Source organism: Lissotriton helveticus, chromosome 5_1 (genome assembly GCF_964261635.1).
Source record: "Lissotriton helveticus chromosome 5_1, aLisHel1.1, whole genome shotgun sequence".
Taxonomy (NCBI): domain Eukaryota; kingdom Metazoa; phylum Chordata; class Amphibia; order Caudata; family Salamandridae; genus Lissotriton; species Lissotriton helveticus.
The window spans coordinates 1,534,921,778-1,534,941,137 of record NC_136065.1 but is presented as its reverse complement, the minus strand read 5'-3'; the positions used below and the strand labels follow the sequence as shown (position 1 = coordinate 1,534,941,137).

The 19,360-nt window shown below is 47.2% G+C and overlaps 1 protein-coding gene across 2 annotated transcripts in view; it reads left to right on the top strand.

The window, feature by feature from the left end:
- The first annotated feature begins 3,468 nt into the window (after positions 1-3,468).
- Positions 3,469-19,360, top strand: part of LOC144753689 (uncharacterized) — a 222,025-nt gene continuing 206,133 nt past the window's right edge. For both annotated transcript variants that reach the window (XR_013594481.1, XM_078641288.1), the window contains exon 1: positions 3,469-3,537. The gene's annotated coding sequence lies outside the window, so the exon portion shown is untranslated. The remainder of the gene's footprint in view (positions 3,538-19,360) is intronic.

The window sequence follows — 19,360 nt, the reverse complement described above, 5'->3', positions numbered from 1 at the left end:
GGGGGTGCAAGTGTGAAACGCTGCTGCTTTTGCCATAGGGGGGCAATATTTCAGCACCTGCAAAACTGGCGCCAGTAACAAAACCGGCACCCTCCCAGCACTGCTATTTTTGTTACTGGGGGCCGATATTGCAGCACCTGCAAAATCGGACCCCAGTAATAAAACTGACCCCCACTGCTGCAAAACCGGACCCCATCCTTCCAGCCTACCCGAGGTAATGCCCGATGCCCACTAAGACCAGTCCTACCCTGAATAAATGCAATTGCATCCAATACATCAGTAGGTGAGCCAAACGGGGCATTGTCCCTGCGATCTCCCTTTGCACTTCTGGGAGTGCATTATTGGACAGCTTGGAATACCTCATTCAGGTCTAAACAGGAAGGTCAGGGTAGATAGCGCGAACAAGTATTAGCAAAACCAGCAGGCTGTCTTTCATCTTGGGTTTTACTAAAAAATTTACTCTCTTGCTTTATCTATGTAGTGCATCTAGGGAGGAACGAATGTAGGGCAGGAAGTCCCAGTGTTTTCTCGAGATGTAGAATAGTCCCCCATGCAACACAATAAAAGTTCCTGAGAGGAGGAGGAAGGAGACACCAAACAGCCAACTGCATGTGGTCCGAGTAAGGCTACGCTGGGCAGAGTCAGAGCCTCAATATATTTGAAAGAATTGGTAACAATAGTTCTTACAGGAATGGGGCCAAGACCTAATATCAAAAGATAAATACAAATAAATATTAAAAATAATGATAACAATTTAAAAGAGAAGGTGGAACAATAAAGGTTTTGTTGCCCATTATGGTAAAAGAATGGTTTGCATTACACATTTTTACTCACCATTCTTCTTTTGGGTTGTAAGGACTACTTGTTTAAATGCTACACATGGACCCCGAAGCGATCTTAAGCTGTTTCAATATATACTAACAGGGCCATCATCGAATTCAGGGTTACCATGTATACGAATATAAAATTGTTATTGCTCCCATGGTGCTGCTGGGTGTTTCCCGTTGCAGTGTCACGATTCATAGCCACCTTGGGACGACACAGATTAACAATTCAGAGGTTAATACTTAAACCAATTTAGGAAAGTGGCAACTTAAAGATAAGTTTTATGCGCATGCCCCCAGGACTTTAAGTGGGCCGGGTCTCACTGGTGCTGAGCACAGGCAGTTTTTTAAAAGGTGCCTCGAAACGGGTCTCTATCGGGCTCTGTTTTGTGCCCTGGCACAGGCGGTCCGTTTTTTCCGGACTGAATTGACAGCAGGCACATCGAAGTGCGCTGCTCACTTTTCACTAGTGGAGAAGTTACTGCATGGCGTCATGACAGGTGAGCATTTTAGGGGAAGGGAAATTCTTTAAAGAGAGTCATTTTCTATTTGAATTGCCCTTCTCTTTCTGAAACTCAGGACCAGCAACATTGTCTTGTGCCACCAGGGATTCAAGTGGAAGCTTTTTCAATATTATATACAAGCTATACTTGCTGCTTATTTATCTGAAGCAACTAAAAAACATTGACAAAGCTAAAAGTCCTGACTTGTTATAGGTATGATGTTACTTGTTCTATGGTATATCTGGATCAGTGCTTCACATAGATAAATAGAAGTGCAGGTACTCTGTAACAGAGTACCTGCTTGTTTCTGAGTAGTGCCGGCACTCTACAATTAAAAGTATTAAGTCACTCTTGAGAAGTGTCGGTACTCAGTACCGGCTAGTACTGGCCCATTTAAAGCACTGCATGCCCCCTTTCTTATTTGATCAGAGGACCCCTGACTTAAAAACAAAGACCACAGGCATGGATACTGATGGTCTGAGCTGCAGTTGCACGCATGTCACTATGCCACTCCCTCTAAACAAAATGTGTTTTTTCCTTGCGTCTCAAGCAGCAGGACAGTGCTAGAGATGGTGACGGGCATAGGGTAGGAACTTGGGGCCGTATGTACGAAATACCATTTTGCATTTCCTAAAGAGCCAATCCCAAGAAATCATTGTGTAGGAAATACAAAATGGAATGCACAAAAATAGAGACTTCCTAATTGCGATTCCCACAAACTCATACCGGGGAGCCTTAGTGCCAGAGGTTGCCACCCCTGAGGTGTGGCTGAGTTGCAGGGCGATCCAAAGGTTTTTGGTGTGAAAAACAGCCACAGAAAGAGCTGAAAGGGGCCTTCATGTAGTACCCCTGAGTCCTTACAACAGGGCCCTGGAGTCAAAGCAACAGCGCCCCTTACTCTCGTGGTCAATGGTAAGCCGGAGCACCGGGGGTGTTCCTGGTGATGCTCCGTCTCTGCCTGTGAGTTCATTTTCCTGTAACATGGGGTCCAGCGGTGGAAGACCCTCAAAGGCCTGCACCAGATGCTGTACATTCCAAATGCTGTGGCTGCTCATGCGGGCAGTCAGTTGCCTAATATCAGTGCTGCTGCCCTTCGATTTCCTGTATGCTAACCTTCCTAAAAAATCCTGCAACATACTTTTCTCCGAATGAAACTGATATTGTCTTCGTTGTGTGCTTGCGAATCTTTCCTTTGCATCTATGTATCCTGAGTCCTCGGTGTGTGTGTCTGCCTATGGGGATCTGCAGGAGGAGGAGTGTGGCAGACCCTGATGCAGAGTTCTGGCCAGGGACCAGGGTTCGATTCCCGCCTCGGCGGGGTCTCGGGCTAAATTTCCTTGGACCTGTTAATTCTCGCCTCGGTGCCTATTCTAATCACGGGCCCCACGCTGCAACTCTGGGCAATAGTTTGCTTAGCCTCCACACCGGCCCCAACAGCGCTAAGGATGCCTGGCTTCACCCCGGGGGTGCCCAGGAGTGGACACTTCACAGGGAAAGCCAGGAGGGGTTCCACAGCGGTATGAGTATCAGCGCCAGGAAACCGCATAGGCGACACCGCAAGGTGACCGTCTGGTGACAGTGCGCTCTATAAGTACCATGACATTTACCATGACATCTGTGCTATGCAGTGTAGTGCATGCACTCGGATGAAGGTGGAACTATCCCTTGACCTTCCAATAGTTGCTGTCTTACGTTGGTTCAATAAAACATTAAGTGCCAGGTGCTTGATGTGCAGAGGCCAGGCTGGTTGCGAAGTCCACTCCACCCCTACACTTCAGCCAGAGAATAATATGTTGCTCGCTCTCATATTGATAATATATATATTGACCAAGCCATCAACCAATCACCAGGCTTAATGAACGGAAAATACAAAGTTGCATAGTTGAAGCTTTTATCTGCAGGGCGCTGATGTGTCTGCCAGGGGGCAGGGAACTCAAATAAAATGCTCAGGCGCGCTTCAGATAAGTGTATTGGGCCTATTTTCAACCCCCCTCCACGAAAACCATGTTCCAAGCAAACTCTGCGGTTTCCTTTCTCTGTAATTTCCTCTTGCTCTGATAGGATCTAGTGCCGGGCTGTTATCTCTCTGAGTGACGTGCTCGGAAGTGGAGGCCGTGACTTGCAGCCAATGAGGTGGCGGCCTCAGACAGTATGTGAGCACAGAGGGAGACATCTTAGAAACTCGTACTGGAGGGGACCCTGGATGCTGGGTAAGTGGGAAAAGAGTGTAAAAGGGGGTGACAGCAGTCATCATTTGTGTCTCTATTCTGCTTATATAACGATGGAATTGCTTCTGTGCATTTTATGTACCTATTTAGAAAGATGTTAATGATGTCAAATGTTGCTTTGAATGCATCTCAGGGATCGATATAGTTTCTACAAGATGGGGTGACCAAGCACCCAAAGTCGACAGAGCGCTGTGCCGCTCGAACAGGGTTGTGGGTACTGATGCAGCGGAGTGCATTCACTCAGAGTAGGGTTTTTCGGGTGATGCAAAGTGTTGTTTGCATCCTTGGACTAACTTAGCATTCTTCTGAACATCTTGGAGTTTATATTGCCTGTCAAGGACCATGGCTTTTAATAGTCACCCTTTTCCTAAGATTAAATCTAATTCCCAAAGCTTCTTGTGTGAATATGACATACTCCCGATGTTGGGAGACTGACTTGTGAATATACTTCACACCCAACAGAAATACATTTTCTGAATTGGGCTCTAAGGCTCTTTCTGGGCTTGCGTGTGTCCAGGTGAGAAGAGAAGCATTTTCCTCCATTTAGAAGCTGCAATGGAAACTCTTTTGGCACTCCTTGCAGCACGGATTCTAAAGGCTCTTCATTGCTGCCTGCCAGGTTTGGGGTAGTGTTGGGTAGTGACTCCACCTGAGCAGGAGCACTGTTTTGGACCTGTTCAGACACATGGTGCGCGTGGGCATCCTTTATGGTATACATGGCAGGCACTGCATGACGGGAGATAGCCAGAGTGACATCCATATTCTCCCTCCTCTTTGATGAAGAGCTGACTTTCAGTGATATACACCCAGACTTGTATTTGATATCAATGAACTGGGTTGGCCTCTGGCCGTATAGGAGGGTTGTCATGTTAGTAGGTCACCATGAGGCTTATTTATGAGCCCCTTGCGCCGCTTGTGCATCACATTTTGTGATGAACTGGTGGCATAAAATATGCGCCTCACTGTGACAGGTAGAATGTATGCAGGGTGGGCGTTACCCCCAAAAAAGGGCTGTAGAAAATTTCACTGCACCACTTCTAGGACGCCACTGAATCAAAACTTACGCCTCCCTCACATCAGTCGTAAGACTGACGCAGGCCCTTTCACACGGTGCATGCCCCATGTGAAAGGACACATTCCTGGAGTTGCATCTGTTTTCAGACACACTTCAGCAATGCGTCCATTTTGCGCCTACAGCTACGCCAGGAATACTGACGTCTCTGTAAATCCTTGCGACATGGAACGCCGTACAGTAAATACGGCGTTCCATGGTGTCGCAAGGAGGGCACACTGAAAAGTGTTGCGTCTCTGTTTCCACACAACGATGCAACACTTTTCAATCCTGACCCTTTCTGTCAAAAATCAAATATGATCCCATTGTATTTAAAGCAGCAAGCCAAGACAATAATTCCCAGAAAACATTAGATGGTGTAATTGAACCCTGGGCTGTGACCAGGCATCCTGGTGGCATGCAGTGAAGAGGCCACCATAGTGCACATAGAGGGCAGAGCACTGACTCCTGAGCCAGTAATTGTTGGTTTTATAGGACTGTCAGGAAGTCAACTGGATTTGTTGGGTCCTTTCAGAAAAGAAGTTACAAATCCCATCTGTTTGCTTCAGAAATGCACATGTGTAGACAAGCAGTGTGATGGGCAATGTTGCAGGCTGCATGCAGGCCTTGTTGGGGCAGGGCCGTTTCATCGTCACAATGTTTTTACAAGATTCTTTAGGAGTTCTTCTTTGATGATGAAAAATGTTGACTATATAGCTATCAGTCCTCTTGATGAGACGTACTATGCCTCAAGGGTGTCTGTGTGTTTTTAGTGTGACTGAGTTTTTTGTGTAACCGAGCTTATAATTAGGTTTCAGAAGTAGGGCAGGCTTGAAAGGAGGTAGTGTTTGCCAAAGTCTAAGCCGCGGTTGTTCAGCAAAGCTAAATTCCACAGCATTTCAAGAAGTTCACTCCACAGTAACTTTTGTGCAAACTCAATGCCAGGACGTACCTTGTCATGTGCAAGACATTTATTACTTGAACCAGTCTCCCACAGAAAACAAGGGTGTGAATTTTCATGGCCTCAAAATTTATGGAGCATAACAAAAAATATACATTGGCCTGGAGGTGGCATTTGCTCTCTTAAGATCCGTGACACGTTCTCTTCAGCGAGGGGTGCATTCAGCTCTGTTGGAAGTGTGTTACTTGTAAGAGTGGCAATACATGCAGTAGTTGATGTCGTGGATTTCATCGTCAATGTCTAAATCCTGACTTTGGTGATGGCTACATGGTGCGCAAATATCATTCGTGAAGCATGTGCAGTGGCACCAAGGTCGATTGCAGCTCAAAAAAGACTGCCTACACCACTCAAATATGAGAAAGGGAATGTTGGAACAGGAATGTCCCCTGATTTGTGAACTGGCATGCACCGCTGACATGAGTGCCCAGCTGCACGTGAAACTGGTATATTGGTGTTTATTTTGGTAGTAGTGGCAAAGTAGCATGTTTTGTGATATTATAGTTGACTGGACCTTTTTAACTGTGTCAGCAAGAATGAGACGTACTAACACCTCATTTGTACCCCTTCGGAAAGGCTGACGACAGCCAGGTGCAGAAAACTCAACTTTCATTGTGCCCATGTTGTGGGAGCCTCTGCTTAGAGACAGCCCCATTGCTGCCTGCTGTTAGCAGCATCACTTTACTCAAAGTGTGTCTAGAGAACTGCCTGTGAAGGACACTTGAAAAGGGAACCAACCCAAACTGGCTCTTAAGGTTCAGACAGTGGGTCCACATCTGCAGTGATCCAAACTTGGCTTGGGTCTGCCTGAAAGCCAGTCTCGCAGAGGTGATTGTACATCACCAGATGTTTGCACTTTCACCTGCAGGAGCTGAGGGTCGGCCTAGCGCCTAGAAGCCTCCCTGACTGGCTGCTGAGAGAGCATTCTGCCTCGCCCTGCAGGCGCAGAGACTGTCAAGGAAGAGAAGCCCAGCGTGTTTTTCCCATGAAGAACACCCAGAGAAACCGAACAGTCAGAGAGAAAGAAACCAGGAGCAACCTGTGCTGTGAGTGAGTCTCCCGTTCTCTTTCTTTGCGGTTCTCATGTGAAACTGCACCCAAAAGACTGCTCAGTTGTCACAATTTGTTTGCCCACCTGACAGAATCTGTGTGCTGTAATCTGGTGCTGCCACTGGTAATTTCGTGAGAAGCCATGATGCTGCCAAGGGAGGATCGATCAGCCTAGGAAGGCCGCAGCTGCCAAGAGCACACATCTACTGACCATTGGCTCGGTGGAGGCTGGCACTTCCTTGCCATAGGATACGTCTGGAAATAGCCAGTGGAGAGCGGAAACTTCCAAAGTTGCTGTGTTTGCTATGATAAGACCTGCCAAGCTCTATTGATTTGATCAGCATGTTCCAAAAGAAGGCCACGCATGCGAGGACGTGGGCTGCACCCGGTCTGCCCCTCAACTGCTACTGAAGCAACAAGCAAGGACTTAGACCTTGACTTGTGGTTGGAACAGAGAAACTGCAAGGCCCTGACCCTAGGACTTAATGGGTCCAAATACAAGGACCTCGTAATGAGTGCCTTTTTTAATTTTAACTTTCATTGTATTCTCAAATTTATGCAGTGGTTTTCTCATTTAAACTCCATTTATAAGCTTAGTTACCTAAAAGTAGGAGTAAGTGAGCATGGGCCCATTTTATAGATGTAAGTAAAGCGATTTCTTCACCTGGAGAAAATAATTTATATCTGTGAAGAAAGTGTTAAAGAAAAATTTACTTCTACCCCTGCTAGTGCACATTATGTTTACTGCTGGCAATCCAAGGGAAGGGGAAAGGGAAGCAGGTGCATGCTGTGTAGCCTACAAAAGTCGTAGATCCATACAGTGTGCAGGTAAGTTCAAGTTCAAGTTCAGCAATTTGTATAGCGCACTACTCACCCAGAGGGTCACAAGGCGCTTGGGGGAGGGTGTGCATTATTTATCGAATAGCCAGGTTTTAAGTTCCTTTCTGAAGGAAATGTGGTTCTGTGCAAGGCGGAGGTGAGTGGGTAGAGAATTCCAGGTCTTGGCCGCCAAGTAGGAGAAGGATCTTCCTCCCATGGTGGATCTGTGGATGCGCGGAACTGTGGCGAGGGCTTGATTGGAGGATCTTAGTTGGCGGGTGGGTGTGTAAAAGGACAGTCGTGTGTTGAGGCATTCGGGTCCTAGTTTGTAGAGGGCCTTGTGTGCGTGGGTGAGGAGACGGAACATTATTCTCTTGTTGACGGGAAGCCAGTGGAGGTCTTTCAGGTGACCGGTGATGTGAGCTTGGCGAGGGATGTCCAATATGAGTCTGGCTGAAGCGTTTTGGATGCGTTGGAGTTTTTTCTGTAATTTGGCTGTGATTCCGGCGTAGAGGGTGTTTCCATAGTCCAATCGGCTAGTGACCAGTGCGTGGGTGACAGTCTTTCTTGTTTCGGTGGGGATCCACCGGAAGATTTTTTTGAGCATACGAAGTACGTTAAAGCAAGAAGATGAGACGGCGTTGACTTGTCTGGTCATCGAGAGGGAGGAGTCTAGGATGAAGCCTAGGTTGCGTGCGTGGTCTGTGGGTATGGGCGCTGAGTCCAGGGCCGGTGGCCACCATGAGTCGTCCCAGGCAGAGGGGGATGATCCTAGGATGAGGACTTCCGTTTTGTCTGAGTTAAGTTTTAGGCGGTTGTTTTTCATCCATTCGGCTACTTCTTTCATGCCTTCGTAAAGATTGGTTTTGGCGGTGTAAGGGTCTTTGGTGAGGGAGAGGATCAGCTGGGTGTCGTCAGCGTAAGAGATGATGTTAAGGTTGTGTTGTCGCGCGATGGATGCGAGGGGACTCATGTAAACGTTGAAGAGGGTGGGGCTGAGTGATGATCCTTGTGGTACTCCACAGATGACTTCGGAGGCCTCTGATTTGAATGGGGGAAGTTGGACTCTTTGGGTTCTTCCGGCAAGGAACGAGATGATCCAGTCTAAGGCTTTTCCTTGTATGCCGATGTTGTTGAGGTGTTGTATGAGGGTGCTATGACAGACTGTGTCGAAGGCGGCGGAAAGGTCGAGTAGGATGAGGGCAACAGTTTCTCCGTTGTCCAGTAGTGTTCGGATGTCGTCTGTCGCTGCAATGAGGGCAGTTTCTGTGCTGTGTTTGGCTCGAAAGCCGGACTGTGAGGTGTCGAGGGAGTTGTTGGATTCAAGGAAGGCGGCGAGCTGGCTATTGACGGCTATCTCGATGACTTTGGCAGGGAATGGGAGGAGGGAGATGGGGCGGTAGTTTTTAAGTTCTGAGGGGTCTGCTGTGGGTTTCTTCAGGAGAGCGCTGAGTTCGGCGTGTTTCCAGCTATCTGGGAAGGTAGCGGAGTTGAAGGAGCAGTTGATGACATCACGGAAATGGGGTGCGATGATGGAGTCTGCTTTGTTGAAGATGTGGTGGGGACAGGGGTCGGTTGGCGAACCTGAATAGATGGAGTTCATTAGGCGGATGGTGTCTTCAGTGGTGATTGGGTTCCAGGCGCTAAGGTAGTTAGAGGGCGGTTTAGGTTCGGAGGTGGGTGGAGTGGACTGTTCTTTGGAAATGTTCTCAAAGCTGTTATGTATGTCGGCAATTTTGTTGTAGAAGAAAGAAGATAACGAATCGCAGAGGTTTGGGAGGGAGTAATGTCGTTTGAGGCTGCGGTGGGGTTGGTGAATTCTTTGACGATGTTGAATAGTTCCTTGCTGTTATGGCGTTGTTGTCGAGTCGGTCCATGAATGCTGATTTCTTGGTGGCTCGGATCAATTGGTGGTGTTTGCGGGTGGCTGTCTTGAAGGGGGTCAGGTTGGCCGAGGTTGGGTTTTTTCTCCATGTTTTCTCTAGGGTACGGCATAGTTTCTTGGATTTCTTAAGGTCATCGTTGAACCAGGGGGCCTTTTTGCTGCCCTGTTTGGTTTGGTGGTTTTTCAAGGGTGCTAATTCGTTAACGCTATGAGTGATCCATTGTTTGAGTTTGGTGGCGGCTTGGTTTGGGTCTGATGAGAGGGTGGGAGGGTTTTGGTTGAGCGATGTGAGGAGTTGGTCGGTGGTGATTTTGTTCCAGTTTCTTCGCGGAATAGGTTGTGGGGGGTTGTGGGTCGAAGTAGTTCTGTAGCTGAAGTGAACACAGCTGTGGTCCATCCAATGGAGAGCTGTGGTGTGATCGAAGGAGATGTGCTTGCTGGAGGTGAAGATTGGATCTAGCGTATGTCCGGCTACATGGGTGGGGGTGTCAACAATTTGTTTGAGTCCGAGATTGTCTAGGTTGTCCAGAAGGGTGGTGGTGTTGCTGTCGTTTTTCTTTTCCAGGTGGAAGTTGAGGTCTCCCAGTAGAATGTAGTTCTCGGAGGTGAGGGCATGTGGGCTGATGAAGTCAGTGATGTCTTCGCTGAATTGTTTACGGGTTCCTGGTGGCATGTAGATGAGGGTTCCTCTGAGGGTAGTCCTGGGGTCGGTGTGGATCTGGAAGTGGAGGTGTTCGGCGGTTGCCAGGTTATCATCGAAGCTGGTAGTGATTCTGATGGTGTTCTTATGGACGATGGCGATGCCTCCTCCTGTTTGGTTGGTGCGATCTTTTCGGATGATCTTGTAGGTGTCTGGGATGGCTATAGCGATGTCTGGTGTTGATGACGCGTTCATCCAGGTTTCTGTAAGGAAGGCGATGTCCGGTGAAGCAGTGTCGAGTAGTTCCCAGAGTTCAGTGGCATGTTTGTGGACCGATCGGGTGTTCAGCAGAATGCATTTCAGGTGGTTGGAGTCGGAGCTGTGTTTGGAGTTGCAGGATTTGGTGTGGGTTGTGGGTGTGTCCTGGGGCAGCCTTGTAGCATTGAGGTGTTCGTCCGGGGTTAAAGGCTAGGAGGGTGGCGGCGTCATACGTTATGCGGGAGGAGTGCGGTTTGTGGGGGCCAGGGGGTCTGGCGCTGGGCGAGGTCCAGGTGCGGACGGGCGTAGACGGGCTTACCTTTGGCGCACCTTCAGCGCGCATGGGGCGCGACCGCTGCGCGTAAACGCGACAAGGCATCAGTCATATGTGGATAGTGGGAGGGAGAGGGGCAAGGGAGGATCAGCTGGGAGGCGGGGCGGGCTGTAGAGGACGGGCTCCCAGGCACAACAACAACAAAATGGCAGAGAAAACGAAACTGCAGACAGGCACAAAGACAAATGAAATATTGAGACAATGTGAGCAAAAGCGCAACAATGAACGGATTTCTAATCAATTAATGCAAATATCACACAAATAGCGTTACAACAGCGTGAATTAAGCACAGTGCTAAAGTCGTCAAAAAGCGCTGAAATTAAATTCTAATTTATGCCAATGCTAATCGCGCTACAGCGTTATGGAGACAGGGGCCAGCAGATTTGAAAAGCAGCAGGACTAGGTAAGGAGCGCAACACAACGATACCAAAGAGAGCAGGGAGCTTGGGGAGCGACCGCTACCAACAGCGTCGGGACGGTCACAGCGCTTCCGAGTACGGGAGCGGGCTATGCAGTCAGTGGGAGGGAGGATCAGCTGGGAGGCGGGGCGGGCTGTAGAGGACGGGCTCCCAGGCACAACAACAACAAAATGGCAGAGAAAACGAAACTGCAGACAGCACAAAGACAAATGAAATATTGAGACAATGTGAGCAAAAGCGCAACAATGAACGGATTTCTAATCAATTAATGCAAATATCACACAAATAGCGCTACAACAGCGTGAATTAAGCAGAGTGCTAAAGTCGGCAAAAAGCGCTGAAATTAAATTCTAATTTATGCCAATGCTAATCGCGCTACAGCGTTATGGAGACAGGGGCCAGCAGATTTGAAAAGCAGCAGGACTAGGTAAGGAGCGCAACACAACGATACCATAGAGAGCAGGGAGCTTGGGGAGCGACCGCTACCAACAGCGTCCGGACGGTCACAGAGCTTCCGAGTACGGGAGCGGGCTATGCAGTCAGTGGGAGGGAGGATCAGCTGGGAGGCGGGGCGGGCTGTAGAGGACGGGCTCCCAGGCATAACAACAACAAAATGGCAGAGAAAACGAAACTGCAGACAGGCACAAAGACAAATGAAATATTGAGACAATGTGAGCAAAAGCGCAACAATGAACGGATTTCTAATCAATTAATGCAAATATCACACAAATAGCGTTACAACAGCGTGAATTAAGCACAGTGCTAAAGTCGGCAAAAAGCGCTGAAATTAAATTCTAATTTATGCCAATGCTAATCGCGCTACAGCATTATGGAGACAGGGGCCAGCAGATTTGAAAAGCAGCAGGACTAGGTAAGGAGCGCAACACAACGATACCAAAGAGAGCAGGGAGCTTGGGGAGCGACCGCTACCAACAGCGTCGGGACGGTCACCAAGGTACGACTGCATGTGTTGAGATTTCCAGTTCTCTGTGTAAGTCTCTCCCAAAGTGGTTCAGGATGGGAAAGGTGTAAATGTAGTATCATTATGCATGCATGCAAATATCTGCAGCACAGTTACATTCTTTGGAGTTTGTGGAAGAGTCACCCCTCCATAGAGTGGTAAGAAGCAGGTTTCCAATAGCTAGCAATGGTCATTCGCAAACACTAAACCTGATTTCATTCATCTTTAATACATCTGTTCTTGTATGGCACTGGATCTTAACAGAGCCCAGGGGCATCTGTCTCTCAGACACGGTTGTGCTAGTTAGAAGGCGGCCCTCTGCTGTCTTGTTAAGTATTATAACAAGAACAGGAGTTGGAAGGAGCTAGCCTGACAGTACTGCAGACGAGTAGTGGAACAAACAACACCCCAAAGAGGACACTTATGTGGACAGCACAAAAATCCCTGACTGATGTGACGTCAGGGCTCTTTTTCCAAACCATTGTTTCTGACAGAATTGAGCTAAACAAATGTAATCTCATCGCTTTAATTGTGTGCTCACACTTGGACTGGTAAACACACTGAGGGGTGGATTTACAAAGAAATGCAACAACCGAGAACAGGAAGGAGCTATTTTAGGCCACACTACACCTTTGCACTATAGTCCAAGGCAGTGGCGTAACAAAACTTGAGGGGGACCCCCTGTTTATGCAGGGGGGCCGATGCTCCGGATTTAGTTCTGATAAGGCGGGATTTTCTTTCTAGAACCTGCTTACCATTCTCCAGAATCCCGTCACAGGTCGACTAGACCTTTTTATCTGTCATAGAATGAATTAGGCAACCTATTTACAAATAATCAATACTTTCAACAATTCCCGTTACTTCCCCCAAAGAACCACTGACTAAGAACTAAGTTTGAAGATTTATTACATAACCGAAAACAACTGAAGATACAAACACCTCAACACGAGGTTCAGAAGATAAACAGGCACTAATACAAACATAATCCTACGGAAAAGTCTTAGGCGGCTTATGAATAATACGAGAACCAATTCCAGAATCATCAGACTAACAAATATTGCTGTAACTTGAGTTCTGGTATGCATTGGAAAGTTATAAAATCAAGTTAATCTATCCCTATACTATACTATGTGACATCCCTACTCAGCAATAGCCCACCCTAGCAAAAGGTGTCAGCCGTGGTGACTTCCAAAGAAGTTCACTCACTTTCTCTTTTAGTCTAGAGAATCCTCAGTCCTAGCTAAGCTCTTTGCCAATCCAACCGCTCTCTCTAGCTCCTCAGCCCATCTGCTCTACCTCCACCCTCGGGGTGCTGTCCCTAATACAAAACCCCACAATACGGGCGACACGCCTTCTGGTACGTCCCTCTCGAAGGTGTTGGTTTTCAGAATTTTCCATTATGGCACCTCTCCATCCTTGTCTGTTAAAACGTCCTTGGGTCCCAGACTCTCCGTCGCTTCAAGTTGTATCTTTAAATTCCTCTGCTACTCCTCCATGTCTGAGTCTAACATCCTAACACTCATACACAATGGGCCCTCTACTCTACTGTCTACTTGGTCCGGCACCTGCAAGGAAATACATATGAATCGGCTTACACATCCTTCAATGTTGCAATCATTTTAGCCAAAGGCAGCTTTTACAAAACATTTCTACCATTTAATGCTAAGCAAAACATTTCCAATCAGGCCTACACAATTTCCATGGACTGAATCTCTGCACGTTTTATAGGCCCAACATCCTACATGAACAATCTTTTCGTTCTTTAGGCCTCCAACTTTAAAGCAAAATACATTTTCTACTTCAAGCAAGCTTATCACGTATATAAAATGCAAATATGAATTTTAATAAAGCAGATCTAAACATACAATGGTAATCTCTTATAACAGCATCATTAGTGTTTCAAAAACCCTTAACATTTGTTCTGCATGTAGTTCTAACATCAAATACTTCAGTTCTCAACCCTACATTGCATTTGAACCTGATCAGTAAAACCTTTATATATGCGGGTGCTGACTACTTGTACATATGATGCACCCCTACAATTTTTCACTTCTGTTTGGCGCTCTCTCAGTCCCCCCCTTTGATGACCTGTGTCATCACCACCATCACACCATCCCTTAGGGTAAGAACCGAGCTAAACAGAGCTTGTAGCCACTCTCCCTCGCTTGAGCATCTCCAACGCTCTCAAGCTGCGATATTGACCATCCTGCAGTCTTTCCATTCTTTCTTCTTGTACTCTCATTGATCTTTGCAATCTGGTTGACCCATACCACTTGTACAGTCTCACCAAACCCCACAACCCAATGACACATGCCACAACTATGATGAGAGGTTTCAGTACAAACCCAAGGAAACTCCTTCCCAGATTTGCAAACCAGTTTCCCACGTTTCCAAATCCCTTGCCAACCTTCTCCCACACGTTCTCTTGTGTCAAATCTTCGATTTCATAATGAATTGCAGTAATGTTACTTATATATTTCTCCAGATCCTTAGAATTATCTGGAATATATGTGCAACATTCCTGGACCTTCAAACGTTTACAGACTCCTACCTCTTTGGCTAGAAGGACGTCTAAAGCAAGACGGTTCTGTAGAACCATTGTCCTTATCGACAACATCTCACCCTCAACCAACACTAGTGACTTTGCTGTATTCATTGACAGTTCATCCACCACAGTTGCCAACCACCGTATCTTCACGTCATTCAGAATGACTCCCAACATGGGTATCACTGCTCCAAACAAATCTCCCACTATCGCACCTGAACTTTCCCCTCGCTTTCCCCTCGTCTGATGTCCTCCCTCTAGGAGAGCAAAATCCTCAGTATGGTAAATTTTGGGAAAAATGATCGCTAAATAACAAGTCCCGTACCATTTTTCCGGCAACCTTACATACGCATTCCTTCCACAGACAAAGTACACAGTGGGAATCACCTGCACCACACTCTTCAAGAAATCTTTCGTGTAATACTCCAGTGTGAAAGTATGTTCACATGTAGTATGACCCACATACACATTTTCATAATACGTCTGTGGTCTGTGAAGGCATAACTTCCCTTTCTGCACTTCATCTAGAGCTATCGGACCATAACTCCCTTTTGACTTGTGCTGCTTCTCCTCATCCGTCCAATCAACTTTACCTTGCCCTGAATCTCGCAACTGTTTTTGCTTCGTGTACCTGTCCTCAACTTGTTCTATGAACTTTTTCTCTGTCTCTGATAACAAGCATGTTAAATTGTGTCGGTGAGCATATGAGGTGTCTAACTCTTGTGTCGGAATGAAAAAATATCCAAGTCTGTCCTCTGACTTATAATAGTCAAACGTATTCAAGTGTTTATAAGCAGGGACTTCCGGTAACACAGCATCATAATTCGAAAAGAAATATTCAAAATGGTTATGCCCATAAAATATGCTAAGCAGTAAACTACATGAAATTCCATATGTCAATGGAAGGTGATGGTATCTAATACCCTCATCTACTGAAGCCGGCAATTGCATACACACATAGCAGTCTTTCGCATCCATCGCATCAATGTACTCATACAACAACTTTGCATACGCATTCGGCCCAAAATTGCCCTTAGACAGATCTGCGTGTAACCTACAAATTTCTTCTGCTAGCAAAGCTTTTTCTACTCCTACTTTCACCTCTTTCTTGCTAGGAGTGATAGGTGTCGGTGTTCCCTCAACCTTCACTGCCTGCTCGTGTGGTACTAAATAGGAAACTGCAACTACTAAAATTATAAGGAGTATCACTCCTCCTAAAAGGGTGCCTATAATGCACTTAGCTCTACGTGTCGGGTTTGCAGCCTCCATGGTCTCGGAACAGGGTAGTTCGTTCTCAACAACTATTCAAAGTCTCTTTTCTTGGTTATTTGAGTCTCTCGAACCACACCTCTGAAAGCAGAAATCCCCGTTCAGCTCTTCTTTTGCAGCAACAATAGACAACCCTAACCCTTCTCCGTCCTCTGTGGAAAGTCCCTAAATTTCTTCTTCTTCCACTCGGCACTAGGTTGGTCTCAACAGCTATTTACAAAGTCTTTAATAATCAATGATGATATTTGCTCCAATTGCACAAAGCACATAATCCAACAGTTCCATGCGAAGGACTACCGCTTCATAAGATGGTATTTCTGGACCAAATGTAGGAAAAATCAGTCTATCCAGGATTAAATCACGTATCTTGTTTAGGTAAGGGGGATTTGGAATGGTGAGTGTCAGTACGCCTTCGATCTCAAATCCGGGTACCAACAACACCACTTCAAACTTAACATTTGGGATCGTACTGGTCACTGCCACTGACCTCACCCTCCCTGATCTCAGTACACCTGGCATTTGTCAGAGGGTAGGTCCACTCGGGAGTGGCGTATCTTCGACAAGGTACTCTCACCCTCCTTGACCTTCTTGGACCTCTTTGCTCCATTTCCTGTTCTCCCTCTTCCTGTTCGGACTCTTCAGACACAGGGGCAAGATCCCTTTCTGAGACCAATCGCACGTTCATACGCCTCCGTCTTTCAGGCCAATGAGCCTCTGCACTCTTCGCTCTTCTGCTTCTCGTTTGCACACCCTGTTCGTCACCGTTTTCAGCTTGTTCTGCGCTTAGATCACCTTCACAGCCATTTCCCCCTTCAGAGGCAGACTCAGCGTCACTGTTGTCGTGATCTCCGTCAGCTTGCTCGGAGGAGTTACCAACTTCTTCAGACACCCCCACAGCTTGACTTGTCCCCTCTTGTGGATCTTCTTCTTCGTCAAGATTGTCCTCTACGAGAGGAGCTGTTTCTTCCAAAGATGCTGGCACTCGTCGGGTGTGGGAAGCATGGACCCAGTTTGGCAAACCTCCACACTTCACAGCAGTATTCGTCACCAAAATAACTTGGAAGGGTCCTCTCCAGCGCACATCCAGGCAGCTTTTTCTGACGTGCTTCCACACCAGGACCCAGTCACCCGGGCACAGGTCGTGACAAAGGTCTCTGGAAGCCGGAATTTCAGCAGCCCGCACCTGAAGGGACACAGAATGGATGACATCAGAAAGTCCCTTGCAGTAATCAAGGATCAGATCATCTGTGATATTTGGCAAGGCGGTTGTAGGAATAGATGGCAGTCTCATAGCCCTCCCCATCAATTCTTCGTGAGGTGAGAGTCAAGTCCTCCTGTCTGGTGTACTACACATTCTCATTAGTACCAACGGCAAAGCATCATCCCATTTCAGGGACGTGGATGAGCACACCTTCGCCATTCGGGCCTTGAGGGTTCTGTTTATTTGCTCCACTATGCCAGAAGCCTCTGGTCGGTAACTACAATGCAGTCTCTGGTCAATGTTCAGTGCAGAGCAGAGCATTTTCACAATTTCGCTATTAAAATGTGTCCCTCTGTCCGATTCCAAAGAGGTCGGAACCCCGAAACGTGGCACTAGCTCCCTCAACAACAACTTTGCTACTGTGAGTGTATCGCACCTACGAGTTGGATATGCCTCAACCCACCTGGAAAACACACACACGATCACCAGGACATACCTAAGGCGATTACACCTCGGCATCTCAATGAAATCCAGTTGCATCCTGTAGAAAGGTCCGCCGGACCTCCCAATGTGACCCATGGTAACTGGTGTTCTTTTCCCAACGTTCATTTGTTGACATGTAACACACCTTTGACACACTGCTTCCGCAGCCGTCCTGAATTTTGGGTTGTACCAAGTTTGCCTGAACACACACATCATGGCATCTCTTCCCAGATGTACAGGACCATGTATCTGTCATGCCATCGGACTCACCAATTCATTCGGCAACACTGCTCTCCCATCAGCAGAAACCCATAAGTCCAACTCTCCTTTGACACAACCAGCCATTTCCCACACTCTTTTCTCATAGTCAGACACCTGCTCCTGCATGCTCTTCAATTCTTCCCAGGTATCTGCTATCTCAAGCATCATGCTTAACTCGGTCCTTTCCTGCGCCCCTTCAACTGTTTGCTCAGTAAATGAGTATCCCTGCTCGGCACAATAACGTGCGACTTCATCAGCATAACGATTACTCATGGACACAAAATCAGTACCCTTGGTATGTGCAGTACATTTCAGAACGGCAATCTCGGCTGGACCTTGCAGAGCCTCCAGCAGCAACCTGATAAATTCTCCATTCCTGATAGGGGAACCTGACGATGTCATGTAACCCCTTTGAGACCACAATTGACCGAAATCATGAACCACACCGAACCCGTATTGGCTGTCGGTATATATGGTGATCCGAATCTTGTTGGCTGCCAAGCAGGCACGTGTCAACGCAATTATCTCAGCCACCTGCGCGGAGTGTACTCCTTCCAGGCAGGCCGCTTCGACTATTCCAGAAATAGTACAGACAGCAAATGCTGCTCTCAACTGACCAGTATTGTCCCTTACACATGAGCCATCCACAAAGTAAATTTCGTCTGGGTCTACCAGTGGCTCATCGACAATATCCGGTCTGGGTTTGGTGCACAGCTCAGTCACATCAAGGCAATCATGGTCTTCCCAATCATCATCCAAGTCATTTGGTAATGGCATCAAAGTAGCAGGATTCAAGACCGAACACCTCCTAAGGGTCACATTCTCCGCAGCAAGTATAACCTGCTAGTAGCGTGTGAGCCTGTTATTGGTCAAGTGTTGTGTTTTGGTCCTGGTCATCAACAATTCCACTGAGTGGGGCACATGTACTGTCAGTGGATGACCCATCACAATGCTTTCACATCTCTCAATGCTGACACCTGTTGCAGCAACGGATTTAAGACAACCGGGCAACGCTGCGGCTACTGGATCTAAGGTAGCCGAGAAGTAAGCAACTGGTCTACGGACTCCTCCATGATCTTGTACTAAAACTGCCAAAGCACACCCTTCCCTTTCACAGCAGAACAATGAAAATGATTTGGTGTAATCGGGCATTCCCAGAGTCGGAGCGCAACACAAGTCCTCTCGCAACTCAAGAAAAGCCATCATACAATCTTTGTCCCATGGTACCGGATCACTTACATCCTTGTGCGTCAGTTTCTGCAATGGCTTCGCCTTCAGGGAAAGATTGGCAATCCACTGGCGGCAGTAACCAACCATACCCAGGAACATCCTAACCTCTCTCTGGGTCGAAGGCACAATCATTTTCATGATCGCCTCAATCCTGTCTGGCGACACTTTCCTCTTTCCCTTCTCTATCCGGTGACCCAGATACTGCACTTCAGACAAACAGTACTGTAACTTGTTGGGAGATACCTTGTGCCCATTCTCTGCCAAATGGTTCAACAAAGCAATGATGTCAATTCTACAAGCATCTTCTGTGTCTGACGCAACAAGGAGAATGTCTATGTACTGTACAAGAACGGAGTTCTGTGGCAGCACCAGATTCTCAAGATTTCTCTTCAATAGCTGATTAAAGATCGATGGGCTCTCTGTATACCCTTGAGGGATACG